The sequence below is a fragment of the Tachypleus tridentatus genome, chromosome 13, assembly GCF_004210375.1.
Source record: "Tachypleus tridentatus isolate NWPU-2018 chromosome 13, ASM421037v1, whole genome shotgun sequence".
NCBI classification, from domain to species: domain Eukaryota; kingdom Metazoa; phylum Arthropoda; class Merostomata; order Xiphosura; family Limulidae; genus Tachypleus; species Tachypleus tridentatus.
The window spans coordinates 26,194,443-26,202,686 of NC_134837.1; positions in this window are offsets into that span (position 1 = coordinate 26,194,443).

Consider the following 8,244-nt stretch of genomic DNA (forward strand, 5'->3'; position numbering starts at 1 on the left):
TCTGAAGAACAGTTGAAACAATGAGTGAAGAAAAGCAGGTTTCACGTGACAGATCCATCATTTACACAACAACAAGTTCTGTTATTAGCTATGGGGTTTCTTCTAATAATGTTAACAGTCATAACACGGTCAATCTATGGCAGATTTGGAAACTCTACAAGTGTGGTGGTCATATCTCGTCGAATGATACATCTTATACAAGCTTCACGAACTCGAATAAATCTCAGATTTTTCATGTTCGATCCCTACTAATGAGGTGCTTCTGATTAAGTAAAATATCTTGTGTTAAATTTCTCATCTCGCATTGTTGAAGGAGAGAGGAAAAACAAAACAGTACTAGTTTAAATAAAATATATTTATGTACGAATTATAATATTGTTTTGATCTATCGTGTACCTTGTTCAGAATTTCCTGATTAAATCTTATAATTTTTAATGTGCCTCTGGTGAACCTTATTCCTCTGAGATGAGTGGTTTGTTAGATATGGACATTAAAATATTAAGTTATCATTACATTGATTATCTTTGTGTAGGCCAGGTGTTTAGGGCGCTTGACTCAGAATATGAAGGTCATGGTTTTGAATCCACGTCCCACCTACATGCTCGCCCTTTCATCCGTGAGGGCGTTATAATGTGACGATTAATTCCACTATTCGTTGGTAAAATAGTATCCCCAGAAGTTGGTGATGAATAGGTGCCTTCTCTGTAAGCCTTTCACTGTTAAATTAGGGATGGCTAGCACAGATAGTCCAAGTGTAACTTTGTGCGAAGTTCATCATAAACAAAACCAATCTGTTTATGTATTAATCCGCACAAATAGAGGTCTTCATTCTACTGTTAGGTTTAGGTGATCAACATAAACTCATCCTTTATTCAACTTGGTTTCTTTATCTCACGTTAGTCTCTTGGAAAATATAGTTTTTTTTATAAATAAACAAGTTAAAAATATAAGGATTTTTCAAAGTTACGGTTCACAGAAACAAATGTTTAAAATTTCAACGTTATAAAATATCTTCTAAAGATTTATATATAGTGTTGTTGTTAAAATAAGTAACCCTAAAACTCATAATGCGGAGTTATACTACCCGTGGTGGACACAGCACAGGTCGTCCGCTGTTTAACTTTCTGCTTAAAAGCAAACAAACAAACGTAAATAAAACACAAAAGAATCTGAAATGACATCACAAGGAAATAACAAACAATTTTCAATAGTGTGAAACCGCATACAGGCAATGATCAGAGTAAGAAAATTAGAAAATATTCAATTATATAATTGCAGCTACTTTCTACAGTGATAAAAGTAAACTTACGTAGGTTTTATTTAATGAAATTACAGGAATATTAGTCTAATAATGATGTTTTTGTGAGTTCTCAGTAATTAAATGATGAACACATATAAAAACAAACATTTAAATTAACATAAATATGTTGATACATTAAAACGTTAAGTTTGTTTTAAAGACGTTGTATTTGAATAAAATGTTATACACTAACTCTATAAAGCTTTAACCTTATATTCTCTTTCAATCTAACAATATTCTTAAATCCAACATAAAACTCTTAATTTATGCACCCCCAAACCACACAAACCTGATTTTCTACTAATTACAATCTCGGTAAATATATAGCGTGGGTATTTTCTAAATATGTAATATCAACTGGCTCCTTTTGCAAAGACTCTTTTAACTTTAAATCTGTTCTTAATCAACTGAATCTTAAAACCTTAATGGCTAGTTTTGATGTAATTTCCCTCTTCACAGAAGTCCCAACAACTGAAGCCTGCAAGATAGCTTTAGAGCTTTATATCTAAGACCCCAATCCACTGATACACATTCCCAGCAACCCTTATAGAATTCACTGTCAGCAAAAGTAACTTTATGTTCAATGACCAAAGCTACCTACAAATAAATGGCCTAAGTATGGGGAATTACGTGTCACCAGTTCTAGACAATATTTTTATGACACGGATTGAATCTCAAGCGATCAATTAAGCCTTATACCCACCACTATACTGGTACAAATATGTTGATGATACAGTTGCTGGATTCACATCTATAGAACACACACTTAGTTTTTCAATCACGTTAACTCGATACATCCCAACATTAAGTTCACTTGTGAACAGAGAAAAATACTAACCAAATAGCATTTCTTAATTTCTAAGTCATAAGAACTGATACACAATTCAAAATATAACTCCACAGAAAAATCACCCTTACTGGATTATACATTCCCTGGGACTCAGCACACGAAACAAAACAAAAACTCAACATATTAAGAAACCAAATAAACACAGACACAAAATTATGTTTACCTGATAAAATTAACGATGAAATCAACAAAATAAATCAACACTTCATCAACATCAACAAATTTCTTCAAAAAACAGTGGAAAAAATTATACACACACACCCAGACCAACAACAATAAATCTCAAGTTACAACAAACTAGAAAACCTTACATTGCTGCATGTGTTTCCGGCACTAGCGAAAAAGCAACCAACATTTGGAAAAAACTTATAATAAAACATAACATTCCAGTAAACACCAAATTTATTCAAAAATCAGGTACAAAACTAAAGTCCATACTATGTAAAATTTACACTGACACACACAACACTAACATAATTTATAAAATATAATGCAACAACTACCACAACTTCTATACTGGAGAAACAAGCAGAAAAATGGAAACTGGATTCAAAGAAGAAAAAAAACACACCTTTACACGTTTTTGAACACTGCAAATCAAATAAACACAACATAACCACAGCAAACACCCAAGTATTAGGTAGGGAAACAAATACATACAAACGCAAAATCATAGAAGCCCCACTTTTACAGCAACTAAAACCAATATTAAACCAATATAAAGGAACACCTTTATACCTGTACTAACTAATAACTTAACATCCACCTGCAACGCCCCCTACAATCCCGTACTCGTTTATACTCTCGTCCCAAAGACATATATCCGGCAACGGTCATTTTCTAACTCTCTTTTTCTTAACCTGAAGATGACCTAGGAAGGTCGAAACGTTGTTCTCTTCTTATAAATAAAAGTGTTAAGTGTTAATATCCATACCAGCCGATATCTGAGATACGTTTTTATTTCAGGTGGGTTTCTCGTCATCAATAAATTATGGATAGCCCTCGTGAAGCTTTGTGCGAAATATTTAAAAACCAAAAAAAAAAAACTTCTTTTCAATTACTTCACCTGTAACATAAAGAACAGCTTATTGTAGTTTTTTTATTAGTTTTTTTATATGTACTAGGGATTTCTTTAGCTTCGTATGAAGTGGATTATTTCTATGTCTTACGTTAGAAGTATGTTTAATAAATATTTTCGTGTTTCGTGTTCTTATTTTTTTAGTATCCCAGCAACTCCGTAGTTACTGATATGGTGTAAAAACAATTGTAAATTGGTAGAATCTTTTTTTTTTTACTTCTTTATATTCCAAAAACTTAAGAAGGAACGTAAAGTAGAGTGCACAAAAATACGTCAACAACGCTACATCTGACACATCCCATACCGACGAGGCATTTTGCCCAGCAGAAGGGTCTATTAGACCATCTTGGATACAACAGATAAAGTAGAGGCTGATATGGTATACTATTTATATCAGAACATTGCATGAAAAATTATTATTATGTGAACCCGAGTAGGTTGATGAACTTTTCTTAAATTTTAGATGAGAGATTTAAAAATCAGATTTTGGGTAAAGATTAATTGAAGTGTACTGTCCAAATAGCCAATGTTATGAAATGCATTACTTGTTCATAGGCGATTAAAATCAGCATTACAAAACAATAATGAACTAAATACAAAACTCGAACAAGTTCCAGGCTTAAGAACTATTAAGGTTTTTAGTCTTGTTTAGATTCACTAATGACTAAATAAAAGGGCGGAGGCTGAAAGTTTGTAGAAATAGTAGATGATTCATATGAGCTTCCCGCTGGTAAGTCTTCGAATTTACAAATCAGGGTTTCTATCCCTCTCGGTGGACGAAGCTTTGCCATAAGAAAAATATACTCCACAAACATCTTTTGGTTTTATATCTTATAATATTACAAGCAAAAGTGCAAGCTCCCAGAGACAGGAAGTGTTTAAAATAATATATTAATTTAAACGGCTTCATTGACTTTAAAAAGAATGTCTTGCAATTTTTGTGATACTTAGGGCAAAAGATCTGAGATACTTATACCGTCTTATACTTATAATTATACCGTCTTATACTTATACCGTCTTATACTTATACCGTCACAACGTAAAGTAATTGGTGATCTTTTCAGTCATGCTAAGAACTGTTCAACAATAACATACAGTGAATCTATATCTATGGTTCAACAATAACATACAGTGAATCTATGTCTATGGTTCAACAATAACATACAGTAAATCTATATCTATGGTTCAACAATAACATACAGTGAATCTATGTCTATGGTTCAACAAAAACATACAGTGAAACTATATCTATGGTTCAACAATAACATACAGTGAATCTATGTCTATGGTTCAACAAAAACATACAGTGAAACTATATCTATCGTTCAACAATAACATACAGTAAATCTATGTCTATGGTTCAACAATAACATACAATGAATCTATGTCTATGGTTCAACAATAACATACAGTGAATCAATATCTATGGTTCAACAATAATATACAGTGAATCTATATTTAATTTTTAAGTTACGTCATATTTTGATATCTAAATGATGGTGTGATAAATTCCTAACAGTTCAGTGTATAATATTTTGTGTGATCAATTCCTAACAGTTTAATGTATAATATTCTGTGTGATCAATTCATAACAGTTTAGTGCATAATATTGTGTGTGATCAATTCATAACAGTTTAGTGTATAATATTCTGAGTGATCAATTCATAACAGTTCAGTGTATAATATTCTGTGTGATCAATTCATAACAGTTTAGTGTATAATATTGTGTGTGATCAATTCATAACAGTTCAATGTATAATATTCTGTGTGATCAATTCATAACAGTTTAGTGTATAATATTCTGTGTGATCAATTCATAACAGTTCAGTGTATGATATTCTGTGTGATCAATTCCTAACAGTTTAGTGTATAATATTCTGTGTGATCAATTCATAACAGTTTAGTGTATGATATTTTGTGTGATCAATTCATAACAGTTTAGTGTATAATATTTTGTGTGATCAATTCATAACAGTTTAGTGTATAATATTCTGTGTGATCAATTCATAACAGTTCAGTGTATAATATTCTGTGTGATCAATTCATAACAGTTCAGTGTATAATATTCTGTGTGATCAATTCATAACAGTTCAGTGTATAATATTCTGTGTGATCAATTCCTAACAGTTCAGTGTATAATATTCTGCTTGAGAAATAAAATTTGACATCAACATTATTCGTGTCTGTACTTCCGTCATTTCAAAAGTGAATATTGAGCTTTGCCTGCGTGCACAGCTTTTCAGACGCGATACAGACGAACGCTCGGACAGATATCGTGGTTTGTAATATAAATAACAAATAAAAGTGCAAAAGTTGGTAGTTTTCCATTATAGAATTTTAGGCTGTGTAGTTCTACTTTAAGGTTATATCTAAATATTAAGATTAGGTTCCTTCCCTTCTCACAACTGGCTGCAGACAGTGAAAGGCAGTTGGAGATGAAACATTGGAGTTCAAGCACTCAACTCCGAATCCATCACTAATTTTTCTTAGTGGCTGGCGAGATTTAAATCAGTGTTTAGATCTTATCTATTAGCTGGAATGTCCCTAGCGCGTTTGGTTACTGTGACCACATACATTGTACATTATGTATTATGATTTAAGTATAACAACAAAGAGTGGTAATAGAGGAATAATTTTGAATGTCCTCCAGTAACACAGCGGTATGTCTGCAGACTTACAATGCTAGAATCTGGGTTTCGATACCAGTCCTGGATAGAGCACAGATAACCAATTATGTAGCTTTGTGCTTAACTTCAAACAATAATGCTAAACTCATTATAAAGTTTTTGTATACATATATATATATTGTTAGTAGTAGTAGCATTTTTATATTACGTGACCTGGATTCACTGGTCATTCAGAAGACCTGGCGAACCAACACGTTTGTTTTTCTGTTCAGTTAGTTGTTAGTTATTATTATGACAAAACGATATTTGTTTGTGCTACTGTACTTCCGCCATTATTTGTTGTTAAGCTATGGCATAATATTTGATTATAATACTTTGATTTCATAAATCTGTGAGGTTTTTCCTACGTAACTTTGATTAAAGTTCTTACGTTATGATATCAGTTTTATGTATGTAGGAATACAAACTTCGGTTTTAGTTTCAGAACTACATCCAGGTAGTCTTAAGATCACGTGTTTATGGCTCTGAAGCTAGAGAGATACCAGAGATGGTCCAGAATCATGTTCACGTGAAAAAGTAAAATGGTGCATTTTGGTAACATTTCATATAGTTAACACCAGTGTAACTCCATATAACTCTGTCAGAAAATAAAGATTTCACTTTAGAAACCTGTTGATTATGTTTACCTAGGAAACCAAGACATTTCAGGGTGTTGCAATGATTTTTTAGGAATGTTCGCAATTAATTAAACCATCGTAACAATTTTATGTTTTGCGGTGCGATGATATGCGAAGGGTTTATTAACTTTCAATCCGAGAGTCTTTAGCCATTTCAGGGGGACTTAGAAGCTCTGAGTGTACCTTTAATAGCAAAAGCAGTGATACAGCACACCTACATATTCTTTGTATTTGGAATTCTTTTAATAACCAGTAGACAGAACGTTGAGGTTTATAACAGCTTAGACTATCTTGCTAATACGTCGTACAGCTTACGCTACATGTCTGGTGGAATAGACCGCCACTCCTTTTTCTTTTCTTTTTTTTTAAGCAGCAGCAAATGTAGTGAGATTTTATGAGTCTGTATCTCAAAAGGTTTAACAAAAGATCACAGAACGTTCCAACTAAAATCATGTCATTGAAAGGAACATGACAGTCGATTATTTGTATTAATACTGGGAAAATTATGTAGAAAGGTATGCATAGATGGTCCTTCTTCATTGAACTCATCAATGTAGCATTGGCCAATATTTTGCCAAACAACAAGCCAGACTTTGCTTTCCTTCCTATTAACATCTAAAACAGACTCACACAATAATACTAGTTTCACTGTATTTACATTTGATATACACAGTCCAATACAAAACCTCAATTAAACTTCCATAAAACCTAGCGCCATCTAAACAAATTAAATACTGATAAGTGTGAGTCGTCTTCCACTTGATCAATTTCTATTGTTCTTCAACCCAAGTTCGACATTTTAGACATTAAGAAAACAGACATATTGCAATCATAACTGTGATAAGAGGCTTACGGGTTACATTAAAGTACTGGAAGATGGATTTAGTACTTCAGTGCCAGATATGTGGTTTCTTTAATGAAAGATCAACTTTAGGCTACACAAGGAGTGATATTCTAAACAAACTCGATAACTATTAGTTTCTATAGTAAGTTAAATACGATGGATTTATAAACTTAATAGTCTTGGTTACTCATACCACTAAAGCTGCACCCAATATCCAATCACGAACTTCTTTCCTTCTTGCATCTTCACATCAATTAGTTGACTGTGGCAGTAACTAATCTTAAGTTGCATTGAAGTGTGGGATTCATATGTAAATACAGTTACTAATCTTAAGTTGCAATGAGCTATGGGATTCATATGTAAATTAAGTTACTAATCTTAAGTTGTAATGAACTATGAATTTGCTGTTTTCTTGTTTTCAAAGCTCACTAGAAGCACAATGAAAGATAAAATTATTACTGTGAATATATTTCCAAAACATCACCACAAGAAACGTTTAGTGAAAAAATGAAGAAAAAAAAAGGGGTAGACATTTATCTATGGTGTATCTTACAAAGTTAGGTCTGTAAAAATATGTGTAACCGAACTTATCAGCTACTAATGAATTTTTGTTTAAAAACTGTGAAAAATACATACTTAAAGAAATGTACGTATTCTAGTTGCAATTCGTCTGACTAATAAATATGTTTTACAGAATTACGTTTTGATATATTTCGAATATTAACAGTAAATGTTTGCTTTTGATATCCGTCAAACACGTGATTAAAATTTGTGCTAAGTAAAGAGTGGATGGAATATATGTTTTCCGCACACAAAGTGTGAAATGTGAATTATTTTATCTCAAAACTGAAACTGATAATAAAAAATC